The sequence below is a fragment of the Neoarius graeffei genome, chromosome 20 (genome assembly GCF_027579695.1).
Source record: "Neoarius graeffei isolate fNeoGra1 chromosome 20, fNeoGra1.pri, whole genome shotgun sequence".
NCBI classification, from domain to species: Eukaryota; Metazoa; Chordata; class Actinopteri; order Siluriformes; family Ariidae; genus Neoarius; species Neoarius graeffei.
The window spans coordinates 53150214-53171438 of NC_083588.1; the positions used below are offsets into that span (position 1 = coordinate 53150214).

Sequence of the window (21225 nt, forward strand, 5' to 3'; positions counted from 1 at the left end):
CATCGGCATGTCAGATTTTAGGCTTGGGCCAATCGTAAACTGAAATTCATCATAATGTATAGACTGTGTGGGGAAAAAAAATCCAACAAATGTGATGTGATGTATAAATTATATGCAGTATTTATCAAAAACACAGTGGTAAACATTTTCACAGTAGAAAATCACTGAGCCTTGCATCTCGAGCATCTGAACAGCATGAACTCAGTAGGAAGCATTGTAGCTCAGTGCGAAATATCACAAGTCCCAAACGATTTGTGCTGAAGCGACAGAAAGCAGTGTGCGCGCGTATGTGTATGCGTGCGTATGCATTTATCCAAAAATATCCGAATTGCATAAGCGATCCTGAACTAAGTGCTTTGTTTGTGTTAAATACCGCTCAGATTTGAAATTTAATGTCAACATTGACACTTTTGTTTCCCATAATTGGGACCGTTTGCAAATATTACATTTTTCTTGATCCTCTGATTGATTCGAATTAGCATTTAGTGGTGGCACAAATGAGGCAGCGCTATTATTTTCTCCATTCAACACAAGCTGAGCATGAAATGGTATGTTGTTTCATCGTAAATCACACAGCATGACAGTGGAGAAGATGAAGCATGACACTGGAGAGCTCAAGGTAGAAAAGCAGCTCTGATCCTTTGATAAGCTTGACATTTAACTAATCTGCTTTCCACAAAGTCTCTACGGTCTTCCTCTTTGAGGATTTGCAGCGAAAAGAACCAGGACCAAGGAGAACTGAGTAATGCCGTGTGTGTGTGTGTGTGTGTGTGTGTGTGGTCTTAGAGTGCTTTCACATTTATTTAAAAAATAAAACGTAGGCTGGGGCGACACGGTGGTGTAGTGGTTAGCGCTGTCGCCTCACAGCAAGAAGGTCCGGGTTCGAGCCCCGTGGCCGGCGAGGGCCTTTCTGTGCGGAGTTTGCATGTTCTCCCCGTGTCCGCGTGGGTTTCCTCCGGGTGCTCCGGTTTCCCCCACAGTCCAAAGACATGCAGGTTAGGTTAACTGGTGACTCTAAATTGAGCGTAGGTGTGAATGTGAGTGTGAATGGTTGTCTGTGTCTATGTGTCAGCCCTGTGATGACCTGGCGACTTGTCCAGGGTGTACCCCGCCTTTCGCCCGTAGTCAGCTGGGATAGGCTCCAGCTTGCCTGCGACCCTGTAGAACAGGATAAAGCGGCTAGAGATAATGAGATGAGATGAGAAACATAGGCTGGGGTGTGTGTAGGATTGATTTCTTTCATTCAATAGTCAGGAATAGTTTGACAGAAACAGGTAAAAAAAAAAAACCTTTGGGCTTAGAAATCCCAGAAATCACCCAAGCACAGAGAGCTGGTGCTCAAAAAAAATTTGCCAGAATAACTACCGGTATAGGGTGTTTCAAAAAATTTGATGGTATTTGAGATGTAAATATCCACTACATAGTCAAGTCAAGTTTATTTGTATAGCGCTTTTAACAATAAACATTGTCGTAAAGCAGCTTTACGGAATTTGAACGACTTAAAACATGAGCTAATTTTATCCCTAATCTGTCCCCAGTGAGCAAGCCTGTGGCGACGGTGGCGAGGAAAAACTCCCTCAGACGACATGAGGAAGAAACCTCGAGAGGAACCAGACTCAAAAGGGAACCCATCCTCATTTGGGCGACAACAGACAACATGACTATAACATTAACAGCTTTAACATGAAGTCAGTTTCGTTGATGTTATAACTCTTCATTGATGGAAACTTGAGTGCAAAACTGTTCATGACAACCGCAGTCCTAAAGTTAGCAAGCCAACTGTAGTCCTCAGCCATAAAAGCATTACTGTAAGAGTCCAGAGCGTCTTCCAAGTGTGACTTTCAACTGTCCACATGGGGCCGTCCTCTACAGGAGCGCTGCGATGAGACTCCAGCCAGACGTAGGGCATCAGGATGGATCAGGCAGGTCTGAGGAGCATAGTCGAGGCAAATGAAACTGAACAGGCGTAATGTTGAGCAATATAAGATTTATTCCTCAGAATTTGAATGAGAAATTCAAAAGTAAGTGGACTCCATGAACGATTTCACAAATTTTCAATATTCGCGAAGCCGCTCGACCGTCTCTTCCGACGCTGGTGGTCGTCCAGATCCTTTCGCCCGGCACACACAGCCTTCCTCTTTGAACTTTTTGTGCCGTGTCTAAATCTGACTCGCAGTTGGTGCACTTTTAGAGAATTCTCTCATAAATGCACTCTGCACAGTCTTGTTCGACGGTGTTCGAGCGTACTCTAACACACAAAACGCCTTTTCTTTTCCAGTGAATGGCATTTCTATACCTAAAAGCAAAAATCATTTAACATCCATCCATCCATCCATCCATTATCCACAACCTCTTATCCTGTGCAGGGTCGCAGGCAAGCTGAATCCTATCCCAGCTGACTATGGGCGAGAGGCGGGGTACACCCTGGACAAGTCGCCAGATCATCGCAGGGCTGACTTGGGACTGCGGTTGTCATGAACAGTTTTGCACTCAAGTTTCCATTAATGAAGAGTTAGAACATCAACGAAACTGACTTCATGTTAAAACTGTTAATGTTATAGTCATGCTGTCTGTTGTTGCCCAAATGAGGATGGGTTCCCTTTTGAGTCTGGTTCCTCTCGAGGTTTCTTCCTCATGTCGTTTGAGGGAGTTTTTCCTTGCCACCGTCGCCACGGGCTTGCTCATTGGGGATAGATTAGGGATAAAATTGGCTCATGTCTTGGGTCATTCAGATTCTGTAAAGCTGCTTTGGGACAATGTCTATTGTTAAAAGCGCTATAGAAATAAACTTGACTTGAAACAGAGACAAAGAACCATTCACACCTACGGTCAATTTAGAGTCACCAGTTAACCTAACCTGCATGTCTTTGGACTGTGGGGGAAACCGGAGCACCCGGAGGAAACCCACGCGGACACGGAGAGAACATGCAAACTCCACACGGGAAGGTCCTTGTCGGCCACTGGGCTCGAACCCAGAACCTTCTTGCTGTGAGGTGACCGTGCTATCCACTACACCACCGTGCCGCCTTTTTTAAAACGTTTTGTGCGTCCATCCAGTGTTTGTTTTTTTTCTTTTGCTTGTCAGACCAAACAACCAGAACATATCCTGTTTCTACAGCTCTGTCCTTTGCATCTCCTGGCCCAATTTAAAAGCTCTCACCGCTTTCATCACAAGGTTTGGTGAAAGCAGGCTTGTAGTACTCGAGTCCGACTCGTGCCCTAATTTTAAGGACTCGTGACTCGACTTGGACTTGAGCACTGATGACTCGGACTCGTGCATTAACTGCATTCAGACTCGTAAATTGGACACGAGGACTCTGATTTTTTTTCTTTTTTTTTTTTGTAACATGCCATAATAATTTGGCATGAGATATTTATATCTACATTTTTATGCTAATTTCCTGCAAGAGAATGCACATTCAACTGTTCATACCGTACGTACGTCATCCATACGTTCATCCCTCGGGTAGAGCTGGAATCTGTGACTGGGGTTGGAGAAGTCTGGGCTGTTGTAACCACAACCCCACCAGGAAAATCATGATGATGATGATCATCATCATCATCATCAACAATTTGAGCTTTGACTACCATCACTGACACTCTCCTGTTTCACGGCAAGTGGATCAGTTCATTAGTATTCTTTTCCAGTTCTTTTGGCTGCTCTCTCCTTCATCATTTGTTTCCGTGATTTGTCCGTTTTCCTATATTTGGCTTCAAATGGCTTACCAGAAGGGTATGTCACTTTATGTGCCAAGCTCACACTCACGCTTTTATTTATTTATTTATTTTTTCCCAACGAGAAAGTGCGTGTAGGACGTTTAAGGGACTCGAGTGTTGTAGGGGTGTTGTGTTACACCACTTTTTGCACGTTTCTGCTCATCTTGTCATCCAGTAGTGTTTGTAATCAGAAGGGCGTGAGGGCGAAACACCGTGTTAGCAGGTGTGCGTCATTCATCCGTCTTTAAAACAAGGCTCTCTGTTTGACATTTCTGGTCGCGGTATAGTAAATGACACGTTCTATTGATGGGACGTGGAAAAATGTGTTAGAAAGGGAATTCATTAGAACACTGTGTGGACGCGTCTCTGCGTGCGTTGTGCCATGGCCAGGTTTTTGTGCAGGCATGGATGAGTGTGTGAGCACGAAAGAGCAGGTGTGTGTTCGCTGGGTTGTCCATAGGGGGATTTCTGGAGACCTTCAGGATGAGTCCTACCTGGAGGGACATAAATGAGTGCCATGAGCTTAGTTTAGTTCATCTAAATTTAGTTTTGGCCCTCGTTGCTTTCCATAGTGAGAATTCTCCCCGCATGGATCCGCCACTAACCGTCCAGCAACATGGCCACTCTTAGTCATCTCTGAAACCTCGTCCAATATGTAAAAAGTGATTCAGGCAGATGGATAACCCCCTGTTATGGACCCTGCCCTTTCTGTTGAGAGGAGGAGCTGTTCATGGTGGGAGGAGTGGTTTGCTGAGGGTGGAGCTTCCCTGCTTGATTGCCAATGTAGCGCACCTGCCCTGATATATAAAGCTGCCCCTTTTGTTTCTCTCTCTCAATTTTGCCTTGACCCTATTCTCAGGCCATATGCACAAGATACCAGTGTGTCTTGGGCTTTTGTTTAATCTTTATCTTATGTTCTGGGCAAGTTCTGGCTATGCCGTAACATCCTTTATAATGGTTTCCAGTATATCATGGGATTAGCAAGAGGCCAGTGTTACTGTATGTAACATAACTTCGGGATTGAATAATCGTGTTTAGTAAATTTCTTGAATAATTGTAACACATTTGTAGAAGAACTAGCTTAAGGTAGTGTTATAAGGGGTGTTCACACGGCAACTTTTACTCCGGTGTAGCACCGGGGCTGCCCCGGTAGAGCGTTCACACGGTACAAAGTTACACCGGTGTAGCCCCTGAAAGCTGCTTAAACCGGTGCAAATCTAACCCTGCTCGGGAGGTGGTTTAAGAAATTTACTCCGGAGTAAATGCTAGTTTGCGGGGCAGCACCGATATAAAATGGGACGTCTGAACGCTACAGGGGTAGACTCGCTACGCGTGAGGAGAGTTGATTACATACGGGCATTGCATAATTTGCATCCTGGTATTTTGTGCTTCCAAAATAGCGAATATCAACAACAACAGAACTGCGTGTCTTCCAGTGTTGCCAGATTGGGCGGTTTTAAGTGCATTTTGGCGGATTTGAACATATTTTGGGCTGGAAAACGTCAGCAGTATCTGGCAACACTGGTGTCTTCATGCACGTTGTTTTCCCGGCGCTTGGTGATGCCATGACAACCGGGAAAAGGAAGTACATTTTCACGCATGCGCATATTTCATTTCCGCATTATTACTATCGTATAGCACGGTCGCAAAAACTGCCGTGTGAACGCAAGTGGGGCTGCACCGGTGCTAACACGCTTCTCTCTAGTAAGCAGGGTTGTGACATGTGAACGCTCCACAAAATTTACACCGGTGTAAGATATATCGCAACAAAATACATCGGTGCAGCATCGATGCAAATATGTGCCGTGTGAACACCCCTATAGTCAAGACCATCTCACCCAGGGCCAAGTCATGACCAAGACCAGAGTGTATCGAGACCAAGACAAGACCAAGACTTTGAGGGACTGAGATCAAGTCAAGACCAAGACCAAGGCAGGATAAGACAGAGTCAAGACCAGACCAGTGTGTGTGAGAGAAGGAGTGGGGGGAGGGGCGACAGCCGTTAACAGGAAGAAAAATTTCAAATTAGCAATGAGTCATGGTATTGGTTGCATTTGTAACAGGAAATTTTACATTCAATCACAGTAATGACGTTAACAAATAAATCAGACAATACACAGGCAGTGTAGTGAAATCCCTACAGTTGTGGTCTTGACCAGTCTTGGAAAAAAAATCTCGAGTCCTCTATGTCTGAGACCGAGACAAGACTGAGTAAAAATGCAGTCAATTCCGAGATGAGACCGAGACCTTCAAAAAGTGGTCTTGAGACCAGTCTCAAGTACTACAACACTCGTTGAAAAGTAGACGGCCTTTCAAGTTCCTAAAATCGGTGAAATTTAGTTCCCTCTGAAATTTGATCATTGTAATATATTTCTGAGATATTAAAAAAAAAAAAACAGGCCGTTCTATGTCTGGAAAGTTAGTTATTTAATTTGGGGGGATTCCTGAGCAAATAATGTGCATGAAATCGCTCGCTTCGCGCAGTCAAGCAGACAGAGGAAGTCCGTGTGCGCATGCGCAGGTTTACATTTCGGCATCGTCTTCTTCTTTTGGGTTTTCCGGCAGCTGGCGTCCACAGTGTTGCATTACTGCCATCTACAGGTTGACCTTTGAGCGTGCACTGACAGTTCCATCATACTGACGCTAAACGAACAGCTGATCACACCGAGGTGCTCGCTGAGCGCCGATATTTATTAGTTTGGTCCTGCGTTTCCTTTCCTTCTCATATAACATAACGTCTTTTCTTCTCGCTTTCCGTTACTGTAGTCGGTCTTTCACGTTTCATTCGCACACTCACGTCCTCCATTTTTCTCTCCTGTTTCAAAATTGTATCCCACAATGCCTTGCGCGAACGGGGAAAGCCCACCACGTCATGCATGACGTAGTACACTACCGTTCAAAAGTTTGGGGTCACCCAGACAATTTTGTGTTTTCCATGAAAAGTCACACTTTTATTTCCCACCATAAGTTGTAAAATGAATAGAAAATATAGTCAAGACGTTTTTCTGGCCATTTTGAGCATTTAATCGACCCCACAAATGTGATGCTCCAGAAACTCAATCTGCTCAAAGGAAGGTCAGTTTTATAGCTTCTCTAAAGAGCTCAACTGTTTTCAGCTGTGCTAACATGATTGTACAAGGGTTTTCTAATCATCCATTAGCCTTCTGAGGCAATGAGCAAACACATTGTACCATTAGAACACTGGAGTGAGAGTTGCTGGAAATGGGCCTCTATACACCTATGGAGATATTGCACCAAAAACCAGACATTTGCAGCTAGAATAGTCATTTACCACATTAGCAATGTATAGAGTGGATTTCTGATCAGTTTAAAGTGATCTTCATTGAAAAGAACAGTGCTTTTCTTTCAAAAATAAGGACATTTCAAAGTGACCCCAAACTTTTGAACGGTAGTGTATCTTGTATTGGGTCACGGTGAAGCAGGAAAAAATAGCGGAGAATTTAGGGCCACATGGCCTGAAATTCATTAATTGCTATATTTAAAAAATAAATAAATAAAATTGGAAGTCTGTGATTCGAATTCAGTAGCTTTCGGTCCACGAAACAAAAATAACTGGGTATCGGGGAAAATTCTTTTTATGACCTACACTTGAAAAATCTGAAAGGCAGTCTACCTTCAAGGAAATAAATTGAAAAATATTTCTGTCTCTGATTTTACCTATTTAAAATAGGAAATAAAACACAATTGGCTGTGCTATAATCAGCAGGGTGGTGTGATGTAGCCTGAATCAAAGAGAAGGTCCTCTTACCAACCTGAAGTTGATTATTTTCCTATAACAACACATACTAAAGTGTATTATTTCTCTTATCATACAGCGATTTGTCAGCACTAATAATTCATTTATTAATGAACAAATCATACTTTTTAACCCATTTATAATTGTGTTAAATGTTGTAGAACATCCAAGAAACAAGTTAGTTAACAGTTATTCCACGAAATTGAGTCGTACATGAGCTGATAGCCGAGTTGGCTATAAGCCATGTACGACGAGGTTGAGTGGAATAACTGTTTTATTATATCCACAAATACTGGATTTTGAGAAACGGAGCATTTTTATTGGGGTTTTTTTTTTCAAATTGGATAACTAAAAACTTTACAGGGCGGCACAGTGGTGTAGTGGTTAGCGCTGTCGCCTCACAGCAAGAAGGTCCTGGGTTCGAGCCCCGGGGCCGGCGAGGGCCTTTCTGTGTGGAGTTTGCATGTTCTCCCCGTGTCCGCGTGGGTTTCCTCCGGGTGCTCCGGTTTCCCCCACAGTCCAAAGACATGCAGGTTAGGTTAACTGGTGACTCTAAATTGACCGTAGGTGTGAATGTGAGTGTGAATGGTTGTCTGTGTCTATGTGTCAGCCCTGTGATGACCTGGCGACTTGTCCAGGGTGTACCCTGCCTTTCGCCTGCAGTCAGCTGGGATAGGCTCCAGCTTGCCTGCGACCCTGTAGAAGGATAAAGCGGCTAGAGATAATGAGATGAGATGAGAAAAACTTTACACAAAATGCTTAGAATGTAAACAACCCGGCGAAATGACCAGTTGCAATTTGTGAAAAAATGCGATAATAATAATAATTCTCGAAAAATAAAAAAAAGATGCGTTCTTACCATCAAATACATTTACTCCATAGGTTTTTTTTTTGGCGTTTTGTTCTCAAGTAGAGTTTTTATTTCGTCCTTGTTTGGTTTAGTAACACCCTTCGCCATTTTGTTTTTCTCTCCTCACGGTATATTAGCTGATATGCTGGTAGTAGAGTAGCCAATCAGAGCACGTGATTGCTCATAGAATAAATCCTGTTATAACTTGTTATAGCAGCTATAAATGGCCATTCCCTCACAAATCTTTTGTTTCCACTCTCTTAAAGTTAGCCAGACAAAAAACACACCTTGTCATGTTTCAGAAAAACCACAAAGTTCTCTGTCGTGACTTATTTATTTATTTATTGCCTCAAAGCACTGATATTGGAGACTCCTTTCAAAAATGCTCAATGATGTCCGCTCACAGAAAACGTCACGTCAATGATTTGAGAATTCAGCAGCACTCTGGTATAAATTGTATTATGTATGTTTTAAAAGAGCTTGCAAGATATCCGAAGGTAACAGTAATTAAAGGTACATTCCATTTAAGTCCATGCTGTGTTACGTTTTCTGGAATTTCATTGCAAAGTGGTGAATTTAGCTAAAACATGGCAAGTAAATCTAACTTGTTTTGTCCTACAGGCTGCAGAATCACTACATTGATTAGCATAATTTTGCTCTCAGGCAAACGTAGGCAAGCAGCTCATTCGAAGTGATGATTCTGCTGTTATTATGCCTCAGGCTAGTTTTGTATGCCTGAGAAATTTTCGGCTTCTTAATATCCAAAGACTCACTCGTGTTGACTGTGAAATGGGCTATAAGACACGAAGATTCACTGTGTTGTTGACGGCAGCAGTGTGAACACTCATGAGTCATATGACTCATCCTAAATACATGATTACTAAGAATGGATTGTTGGAAACTTGTGAGCAAATGCGGAAACTTGATTGGATGTTGCCATCGACTGAAATGTTGCCTTACCGATGGTGATTTTTTGTTAGTTTCGACATTACGAGAGCCAGTCTCATGTCACCGAGGTCTCACTGTGAATCGAGTCGTTTGTACATGAAACTCACTGAATTCAGAATTGAATCCAGAACAACATATTTTTTACAGAATTAAAATACATTTATCCGTTCTTGAGATATTACAAATCAGAGATTGAAAAAACGGCTTAATTTTTAGAAAACTGCCATAATATTCTGTATGAGGATCACATGGTCCAAAACGGGCCTCATGAACCAATGAGATCAAATGGTTGTTTTTTTTTTCTTAGTAACTTTTTTATTTTTCAAGATATTTACATGGAAATTGGCAGGCACATAGATGGTTGGATAATGAATACAGAGTTTAAAAAAAATACTAAAAAACAATTCTGCAAATTAGCATTTAATCCATATTAATTATACTAATTAGGTAAATCAGTACGCTCTGTTCTTCAAAGTTTCACCAAATGGCTTTATTTGTGCAATATAAAGCTGATCTAAACTCTCATTTATGCATCCCTAAGAAGGAGAAATCAGTGTTAATTATAAAATGTGCATAAATAAGCATCGACTGTCACTCACATCTACCATTCACTATCAAAATAAAAAAGTAATAAAAGATTATTTCTAATCCCCTCTTTGTGCTCTGTAGGCCTTTGTATTTCTCAAAAGTAGGACCTACTTGTGTTTATATGAAAGAATGTAAATGATTATTTTGATTAATAATCACAGCTTTCAAGGCTAACCTTGAAAAAAGAAAAACGTGAGCTATATCCAATAAACAGTTCACATTAGCTGAATTGAAATTGACATTCGTGTTTCTGACTTCCGTTTTTTTTTTTAATCTCATTCCGACCACTAAGATCTCTATTTTTCATCAAAACTGTTATATTCTAAAACGGTTATTTATTGACATGAATCGGTTTGATTTGAAAAAAATAAGTAGGTAAAGCTATGAAAACTCACTTCAGTCTCCCGTGAATCATAACATCAAAACTAGCAGATGGAAAATTTTGCTGAATACTTCATCAGAAACAGTGAGAGCGAGAGAACATCCCTAGAAAAGTTATCTGATTGATATTCATAAGTAATCCGGTTGGAAACTGATCAGAAGAGAGAGAGAGAGAGAGAGAGAGAGAGAGAGTGAGTCTGACCGCTTTCCCGTAACTCAAAAAGAAAAGCGCTGGCATTTTCCCGACGTCACGCGAGCAGAGTTTTTTCTCCGTTGTACCAACTTCAACTTGCCGTTACTCCCAAAGTACAGGTAGTCGTCGACTTACGACCTATGCGACTTACGACCGATCGACTTTACGACCGTCTGGTTATGACTGGCAAGTGTTTCCCAGTTGAGCTAGCTGAGCGTACAACAGTTTCCGCCCCAGCTCCAGGCACATGCGCAGTCTCTCTTGCACTCCCTCGCGCACTCCGTCATACAGTTTGCGCCCCAGCTCCTGGTTTATGAAACGAGCAAATCCTCCCGCCAGCCCGAGCACTGCAACAGCTGATGATGACCTAGACGACCCACAGCCAAGCACCAGTGATGCCAGCGGTCACTAAATTTTGTATTTTGCTGTGTTTTACATTTGTATTTTGGTATGTTTCAAACTAAAATGTTTTCTATTTTTCACACCTGTATTTCGTATTTTTTGTTTTGCACGTATTAAACGAATTGTACTGTACGCAGTGTAGTATGCAGTGTTTGACTTAAACCAAATAATGAGCCAAGGTAATGAAATAAGAAAATGTTGATAAAATAAGACTTTGGGATGATTACAATATCGTTACACATCACAATATACTTACGTTCATTTAACATAGACCGACTTACGACCAGATCGGTTTACGACCGGTCAGTCGTAACCAAACGCAGTCGTAAGTCGACGACTACCTGTACTAAATAGATCTTAGGGCCCGTTTACACGAGGACGCTGTCGGGTAAAAACGACTAAATATTTTATCGGAAGTGCCTTTCGTCTACACGGGGACGGCGTTTCCGAGGCTGACAAACGGAAAAAATTGAAAACGCCTTCCAGAGTGGATAAGTTAAAAACAGCCCCTGTTGCATATCCGTCTAAACTACCCAATACGCGAAACTCTGCTCGGATCTGCTCACGTCGGCTACGCGTTTACGTCATACATATGTCATATACTGTACATGCCAGCCCGGGAAGTAAGAAAGTAAGTAAAAAAGTAAGAGCATGTCTGATTACATCGATCCAACGGACCTTCAAGCTGCTCTGGCAGCTTTAATAAACGTCCAGGAGTCCTTCGAACATCTATACCGAATCTGCACATATACCGTTAATGAACAGAGGCGGGTATAGCATGCTCTTACTTTTTTACTTACTTTCTTACTTACCATAGCCAGAGTAGTCAAAGTTTTCGCGGTGCAGATCAGACAAGACGGAAGACGTTGCGCATGCGTGCAGACATAGCGGAGGTCTTTCACAGCACCACCTAGCCGCCTGGCATGCACATCCAATTGAATTCCACGCATTTATGCGTCACCGTATAGACACAGATTTCCTCCTTGAAAACGGTCGTGTAGACGCAGAAAAAAGTGAGAACGAAAACGGACTTTTGCGTTTTTGTTTCAGACCGTCCCCGTGTAAAGTGGGCCTTAACCAGATCAATTTCTTTGGAAAGCAGAGATTATAAGCTTTTTAATGATAGAAAATATTCAAGAGTTAACCCTTTGGTGACTGACCCCTTGAAAATCGTTCCTCCAGGAACGATGACGTTTCAGTTGTCAAGACAACGGAAAAACTAAAACTAAAGTTACAACGTGTATCAACAAAACAAGTTACAACAAAATCTTTCTGTTTTGTATTTTAGTTTTTCCGTTGTCTTGACAACTGAAACGTCATCGTTCCTGGAGGAACGATTTTCAAGGGGTCAGTCACCAAAGGGTTAAGCGATGACACTTTTTTCAATTAACAACAGGTGAGATCACTTTGCCACTCACCTTCTCTGGCCCTGCCCTCCATTCACAAACCGCCGCTTGACCACGCCCTCGCTGCCACATTGATTTAGGGCGAGTCCAGAAGGAAGTGGTTCCAAAAGTTTTGTAGAGTCGCATCTGGATGCAAAAAAGATGAAACCCACTGAAGTAAGGAACCTGATCTGTGAAAACATGATGCTGTAACAACCCAAAACAACACGATTATCTTCCCCCTGTGTGTTAATGTGTTCATGCTTGAAACGGGTGTATTTTTCTGGTCATCTTTTTGAAGTCAGCTTAAAAGTAGACGGCCTTTCGATTTCATAAAATCGGTGAAATTTAGTTCCCTCTGAAATGTGGTCATTGTGGCGGCACGGTGGTGTAGTGGTTAGCGCTGTCGCCTCACAGCAAGAAGGTCCTGGGTTCGAGCCCCAGGGCCGGCGAGGGCCTTTCTGTGCGGAGTTTGCATGTTGTCCACGTGGGTTTCCTCCGGGTGCTCCGGTTTCCCCCACAGTCCAAAGACCTGCAGGTTAGGTTAACTGGTGACTCTAAATTGACCGTAGGTGTGAATGTGAGTGTGAATGGTTGTCTGTGTCTATGTGTCAGCCCTGTGATGACCTGGTGACTTGTCCAGGGTGTACCCCGCCTTTCGCCCGTAGTCAGTTGGGATAGGCTCCAGCTTGCCTGTGACCCTGTAGAAGGATAAAGCGGCTAGAGATAATGAGATGAGATGAGATGTGGTCATTGTGATATATGTTTATTTCTGTAATATCACAAAATATCAGGCCATGGCTGGGAAGTTATTTAATTTGAAGGGATTAAAGCAAATAATGTGCATGAAATCGCTCGCTTTGCGCAGTCAAGCAGACAGAGGAAGTCCGTGTGTGTGTGTGCGCATGCGCAGGTTTACCTTTGAGCGTGCACTGACAGTTCCATCATTCTGTCGCTAAACGAACAGCTGATCACACCGAGGTGCTCGCTGAGCGCCGATATTTATTAGTTTGGTCCTGCGTTTCCTTTCCTTCGTATATAACATAACGTCTTTTCTTCTCGCTTTCTTTCCGTTACTGTAGTCGGTCTTTCACTTTTCATTCGCACACTCGCGTCCTCCATTTTTCTCTCCTGTTTCAAATTTGTATCCCACAATGCCTTGTGCGAACGGGGAAAGCCCGCCACGTCATGCATGAAGTAGTATCTTGAATTGCGTCACGGTAAAGCAGGAAAAAATAGCGGAGGATTTCAGGCCATGTGGCCTTAAATTCATTAATTGTTCCGTTTAAAAAAAACGAATAAAATTGGAGGTCTGTGATTCGAATTCAGTAGCTTTCAGTCCACTAAACAAAAATAACTGGGTTTCAGGAAAAAGTATTTTTATGACCTACACATGAGAAATCTGAAAGGCAGCCTACCTTTAAGCTTAGGGAAGTGCTACATTAATTAAACTTATCATTATTAATAGATTTTTGAGCCGGGTAGTGGCTCAGGGGCGTGTAAAAATCTGTGAAAGCTATAGAGAGAAAGAGAGAGATGAACAGAAGGAGAGAGGGGGAGGTCCTCACACTCATTCTCACACATAATTTATCATCTGTTACTTTTCTCCCTTCCCAAACCACATCTCCAGGCTTTTTTTTTTTGCGCCAGCATCGTCTTGAACATTTGGACGTCGCTGGTGTCATTAATCATCGCCGCTGTTTTGTTATAACACGCCTGTCACTCAGAGTGTTCATGAATATAACCAGTGTCCATCCTTTATATTTACATGACAGCCGCGGAGTGCCGAGGCAGACAGAACTGAAACGATGTGGGCGAGTCTCTGGCAGAATGCTGCATTCAAAGCACACGTTACGAAAGCCGGGCAGTTTTGGTCCTGTCGATAAAAAGCTAAAAGAGAGCCGATCAGACAGAGACAATGAAGGCAGAGCTTCAGGCAGCCTGGGAGGAGGTCAGTGGAGAGGATGAAAAACTGTTTCGGTAGAGGCTTGGAAGCAGTTTAAGGCTCTTTTTTATTTCTGCCATGTATTCATCTCCACGAAAACGATCCTTCTAAACTTATCCTCCAGTGTACGAAGAAGCGTTTATATAAAAAAAAAAAAAATAGAGAAGACGACCAGGACTATCGTAGTGCCACTGTATTGTTGGATATGCCCAAAGGAAGCGGATGATGTCCTATATGCTCTACTAATAAAAAATAAATTACAGTCACGCCCCTGATTGAATATGTTGCACCAAGCCATTTACAATATGCAACTTCATCACGGGTGGAAAAAGTGCTGAAAACATGTACTTAAGTGAAAGAATCAGTAGTCTGGCAAAATCTTACGCAATTAAAATGAATGCATCCCGCCAAAATGTTCTCATCTGAAGTAAAAATGATGCCATTTTGAAATGTACTCAAGTATTAAAAGTTACGTTTCTAACTAATAACATCAGAGGGGAACCGTCATGGCCTTCTAGGTGTTCAGAGAAGCCCGAACATATCAACATTTCAAATGTTATCTTTAATTTCTTTGTAATTATTCTTTTCTAATTGTAATTTGGCCTCATTTTCTATCAAATTAGCTTCAGAAATGAAAGGGCTACCATCCTGAAAACGTTAAAATCGAGTTATCCAGTGAGATTTTTTTTTGTTTGTTGTGTCTAGGCTGAGAAGAGTTTCGAGCTGGCTCACTCATCGGTTAGGACTTCATTGCCGGGACAGAAGGTCATGGCAGTGTATGTTTCTGTAGGAAGTGACAGATGAATTAACCAATCAGATTTTGATTTATAGTGGGAGGGACCAAAAATGTATCACCCTCGGCCTTCACGAAGGCTTAACCACGAGTCGGCACAGCAGTGAAGTCACCTTCCAGCCGGTGTAGCGTTCATCAGTAGTGTTAGCGAATGCTAATAAAGCGGTCAAGCCAGTGCTATCAACAGGGCCGCGTTAACCCTTGCCGAGGCCCTGGGCAGACACACCCCCGAGGCCCCACCCCCGCCTGTTGTCAACTGCGCTCAGCAAATTCACCCCCTCAGACGTGCCTGTCTAACTAGACACAGAAACTTAAATAATGACAGTGGCCCAATTAGAAACACTATTGAACGATAAAACTTTATATCCATCAACACCTATTTAATCGAGAAAAAGCAATGGCGAAATAGGCAACTGCATGGTGAAAAAATCCATCAGACATCACGGTTAACAAGTCTGGTTAACTAAAGTTTAGCTTCAAGAAGCCTTTGAATGAGTGAGTCAATGAACAACATGTCAAGAACATAACCTCAGCCTACAACAGTTTCTTTAGTGTTCAGAACAAGAACATTCATTTGGTATATAACCGTTCGTTTTCATTTTGGAATCCAGGCGACTTTTAACTTGTGAAAACAAAGAGCGATAACAAAGAAAGAAAAATATCTTGCTTCTCAGAAATAAATCTCAGAATGTTCGGCTATGTGAAACATTTCATCCTTTCACACACGTAATGTCCTGAACAGCAGTGGCACACAGCTTTGCACATTCAGTCTGACAGCCATGGGTCAACTTACAAGGGCACTTTCCTACTTTTCTGGAAAGCGAAGTCATTAATTAAATCATTGAACTCAAGCTGGCGTAGCGTGTGAAGACATGGTGGACAGTGATCATATTGACAATGACGGGTGATTTATGCGACGGGACAAGGTGGGCTTCCTTACGGGTGGCGAAATGCATCAAAAATGTTATCAATATGATCAAAACTTCTGAAAATATCGTTTCATATTTTCCGATCTCGCTACCTCCGAGGCCCCCTAGTGGCCGAGGCCCTGGGTAGCTGCCCATGAAGCCCATTAGGATAACGCGTCCTTGGCTATCAAGAGCAAGTAGCACAGGCTAACGACCAAGAAACTAAGGCCAAGTTTACATTAGACCGTATCTGTCTCGTTTGCTTCGTGGATGCACTGTCTGTTTACATTAAAAGGCCGGGAAACGGGAATCCGCCAGGGTCCACGTATTCAATCCAGATCGTGTCTGGTCCGGTGCTGTGTAAACATTGAGATACGCGGATACGCTGTGCTGAGCTCTAGCTGGCGTCGTCATTGGACAACGTCACTGTGACATCCACCTTCCTGATTCGCTGGCGTTGGTCATGTGACGCGACTGCTGAAAAACGGCGCGGACTTCCGCCTTGTATCACCTTTCATTAAAGAGTATAAAAGTATGAAAATACTGCAAATACTGATGCAAATACTGCCCATTGTGTAGTTATGATTGTCTTTAGGTTTGCCATCCTTCCACTTGCAAGTGGTAAGTGACTTGCGCACAGCGGCTCAGTCCCGAATCACTGCTCGTGCACTACACTCGCGCGCTCTGTGAGCTGCGCAGGGCCAGAGTGCGCACCCTCCAGAGGGCACTCGCTGTTCAGGGCGGAGTGATTTGGAGCGCAGCCGCTGAGGAGGAAGCGATGAGCCGCACTGACACATTTCAACTTGCGTGCCGAATTGTGATTAGCGTATCCGTGTATTGGCGTTGCTGTGTGCACGCGAATCGTGTATTGGCGTTGCTGTGTGCACGCTAATCGTTTTTAAAAACGTTAATCTGATGATCCGCTGATACGGTCTAATGTAAACCCCACCTAAGATTTCTGTCTCCAGACTCTTCTTCGATGCCGCACGCTCGCTACAGTATTTTTCGTTCAGACTTAAAGGGGAACAGAGGGCAATATATAGAGTAAATATAACAATAAAACACACATTGACGAACCTTATTCAAGACTTACAAAAGTTTTTTGTTCTAAGGTTGGAAAGTTATAGTGTTTTGAAAGTAGCTCGAGCAAACTATTTCCGCAGTTTGAACAGCCCGCCATGATATTCATTTTATCCAATCAGAATGCACGTTCATTTTCTCTGCGTAACACTCATGACGTATGTATGTGCCCAGTTGTGTTGGCTCATTGAGGTTGGGAATAGCACGTGTGAAATACCTGTTTCTGCCTCTTGCGACGATTTCGCAAGTCCACGGGTGGCGCCTATCTCATTGCAGCAAATAAATTCTGCTGGACTCGTGAGCAACTCCACGTTACATTTTCCGCACGAGCACCACGCCGTGTCACCTGCACGCAACGCAGACGCTCTGCCCCACGCTCGCCATGCCCATGGTCAGCATCAGTCTCATCCTCGCCGTCATCCGAGCTTTCTTCTCTTATTTCATCACCGGAGTCGAGAGTACCTCTCCTAGCTATTTTAAGTTCGTTTCTTAAGACAAGGATTTTTTAAGATGTTACCTTGTTGACAGTTTCGGCGAGAATCTTCCGCCTTCTTCAAAACAGTCACCAGATGTGTCCTGGGGGAGCGACCTGACAGCAGGAGGCGTGAACTACCTGTCAAATTGGGCGGGATGTTCACGCCTCCGTAGCGTAACATCAGCTGATAAGGCACGTCACCACTCGACATCTGGTGACTGTTTTGAAGAAGGCGGAAGATTCTCGCCGAAACTGTCAACAAGGTAACATCTTAAAAAATCCTTGTCTTAAGAAACGAACTTAAAATAGCTTTAATGGTTAGACATAATGAACTTCCACTACATAGTACCTCTCCTAGGTTCAAACTGGTACCCTTCTAAGCCATAGCCTGCTTGCAGTGTGTCTTGCGGGATCTCTTCGTATGATTCGACAGAGCTGTCGCTTTCACTTGATGCGCCCGACGCCATGATTACACGCTTATCTCCTCTATTTCGGAGAGTTCCGCTAGTGCAGTGGGTAGCGCTGACGTCACGGCCTTTTAAAAATGGCGACTCTTGTGCGGTTTAGCGTATAAAGTATTATATTTACAATTAACAAGATATTTCGTTGTTTTCTAGTATATAAATTTGATAGAATACTTAAGAATACGTTACTTTGTCACATCAGCAACTGTATATATTATATTTGGTACCCCTTTAAGTATTCATTTCCCTCTGTAATTTACTTAGTTACTTTTAAAGGCGTCGTGCGGTAATTTCAGCAATCAGGCTATATCATATGTCAAAATGTCGGGTTTGGTGGGTTATTCAAGCCCCTCGGTTTCCCGCGATCTCAGACCCCGTCCACACATAGCCGGGTATCTGCTAAATCGAAGATATTTTTCTACGTTTTGGCCTGTCATCCACATGAAAACACATCAAAAACGAATATTTAAAAAAACTCCGGGCAAAGTGAAGATTTTTGAAAACTCCGTGTATGCCTTTTCGTGTAGACAGAGATAACCGGAGGTTTGCGTTTTAGAACGTCACAATCTGCGCCAAAAAAATGACAACAAATCTGCCCTGACGTCAAACGTGCGACCTTTGTTTACTGCAGAAGCCAGATTAAGCATGGACTTAAGCTAGCCACACACCACGGCGATCCACGCGGTACCGAACCGACCCATTTCAGAGCCGACTCCCGACAGGGCACGCACATATCCCCCGACTGTTGACGAGTGCAGTCGCGATTGAAGCGACACGTGACAACTTAATAGCTTTGTGATTAGCTATTGGATATAGTTACTGTTAAATCCAACACTTGAAGATGCTACAGGCTGAATTACAAATGACACAACACGGAATATGTAGCGCACTATCTAGGCTGCATGAGCTATTATTCCCAACCTTAAATAGTGCACTTATATAGGGGAGTTAAAGCGATTTGGAATTCAGCCACACAACTTGAGCAGAGTGGCTTTCCAGCCCACTGTGTCTATGGATAAAGCTTCAGTCTATGGAATTACAGTATATACCTGCATTAGGTGCTACCAACACGTATTTCTCGCGCTAGAAATTGTGTTTAATGATGTCACGTGTTATATGCGAAAGATATGATTGGCTATTGCTAGCGACTCTCGCCGATCAGTCTGGCTCCCGATTAGTTTTTCGAATCGGCTGTGAGATGAGTCGGTACCATCGAAAACTAGTCTTTACGCCTGACTCGCGACTTCAGTTGGCTCGGTACGCTGAAAATCGGCGTAGTGTGCGGCTAGCTAAAGAGTAATGGATCGGAGTAGTGCCTTGAAAGCGTTAATTATTGTGCAGGTGCTATTTACATGTTTAATTTTAGAAGCCCAACTACTGCTCCAAGAGCACAGGCGATGTGATTAGGGGGTAGGATTTGGGGAAATAACCATCTACAGGTTTGGAATGCTTATGAATGTGATTGAAAACGCAGATGTTCGGTTATGTGTGGAAGGGATTTTTTTCGAAGACGAGGTGGTGTGGATAAAACATTTTTATAAACGGAGGGGGGGAAAATGTTCAGTTTTAAAAATACCCGGCTACGTGTGTACATGGCATCAGTGTCACGATGCGCCCGCTACAAGCATTTAAAGTTGACGCGCACAGCCAAATTTAGGCAGCCAGCCGTTAACTAGGTCAACTTATGTGTGACGTCATACCAGTAACCTCCCTTGGGTGATGCTGGCCTGTCACCGTGTTTTCTCTATAGCTTGCGTTTACCAGAGTTGTTTACATTGCGGATTTTGTGGATTTATTCAGTCTGTGGATAGTTTTGAACACTCAAAACACTATGAAATGATGTATTAATATTCTGTGATACAAAATGCCTAATCGGTGTATTGTGTTTGGCTGTAACAACGAACACTGAACACTATTTGTGACTGTTGTTATCAATGGATCTGATTTCAAGGTCATGGCTAGGTATTGATAGAAAAAAAATATTTTTTTAAAAACACATGTTTTAAGTGTTTCTATGTATCAATCATTAATTGCACAAAATGATTTTCAGACATTTATGTATTTGTCATATCTTTGTCACATGAAGTGTTGTCTTGATAACATATGTGGCACATAATTTTAGCAAATGGATGACAGAAGATTAATTGAAAGATTTATGCCACAGAGCTGCCTTTAACTAATAATTCTCACTTATTACTGACGATTGTACGTTTACTAAACAATACAATACAAAGCTCAATACTCCCAGCCTATAACATACTGAATATCAAGTTAAAATCAACCGCAATAAAAGGAAAATGATGAAAACTGGAATATCAAGGGGTCTACTGTATCAGAAGGCCCACTGCATTTCGCGAGATCGCAAGCTGTCAAGTTGCTAGAATTCAATCTTTCTAGCTATACTTTCACCCCCTACAGCTATCAGTATTACACAGAATCATAGATTAATCACACAGCATTCTAATTCAAGTGAAAATGGTCTTTAAAAATACACACAAGTAGTGATTTAGTCAGAGAAACCAACCAAAACAAGTCTTCAAGTCGCCGGTCTTCTTCATTCTCGTCTTCGTTTCTGTCGTCGTCAGAACTGTCCTCATTTTCTTCTGAAGATGAGCGCTCAGGTTCAAATCTGTAAGGCTGGATACCACCAGGACATTCAGCTGTCAAAATCTCTACTTGTGGGCCATTTTTTTCTTCTGTATCGGTAAAATCAAAGCTAATTTCCTCAGCATCGCTCCTATTTTCTGGTGTGTCCGCCATTGCAACTGCACCGAGTGGTTACTGGTATGACGTCACGCAGCTGTTCCATTGACCGAGAGGGGGCGCTGCGAACGCGGGAAATTTCATGTGATGGGCATGACCAAATAAGGACCGATTACAACCGCGGGAAGCTTTTGAAAAATCGACGGTCAATTTATTTCGAATCTCGAAAGCATTCTGGTGCAGAATAATGCGACTTTTATCGCCACTGCGTGACGCCTTTAAAATCGACATTGACAGTGGAGCGACCTGGCAGCCTGCCGCTAATCCCTTATAAAATCCTTTGCCCTGTTGCTTTTTTCGGTGTGTCCGGCTAAGTTTTGGCTGAGCTCAAGTCCCAGCTCTCACTTCGCCAGTGGATAACATTAAGTTAATGTCGTGCTTTCATGATGCAACTGCTTGAAGATTTTTTGCTTTAACACGGCTGTTATTTTACCTATAAATATTTTTCAGTCTCTATGGTCATACACGGGGCGGCACGGTGGTGTAGTGGTTAGCGCTGTCGCCTCACAGCAAGAAGGTCCTGGGTTCGAGCCCCGGGGCCGGCGAGGGCCTTTCTGTGTGGAGTTTGCATGTTCT

General features: G+C 42.9%; 1 protein-coding gene across 2 annotated transcripts in view; it reads left to right on the plus strand.

Annotated features, from left to right (window-relative positions):
• The window catches only part of plcl5 (phospholipase C like 5), a 229225-nt gene that overhangs the window by 89050 nt on the left and 118950 nt on the right, over positions 1–21225 (plus strand). The window lies entirely within an intron of this gene.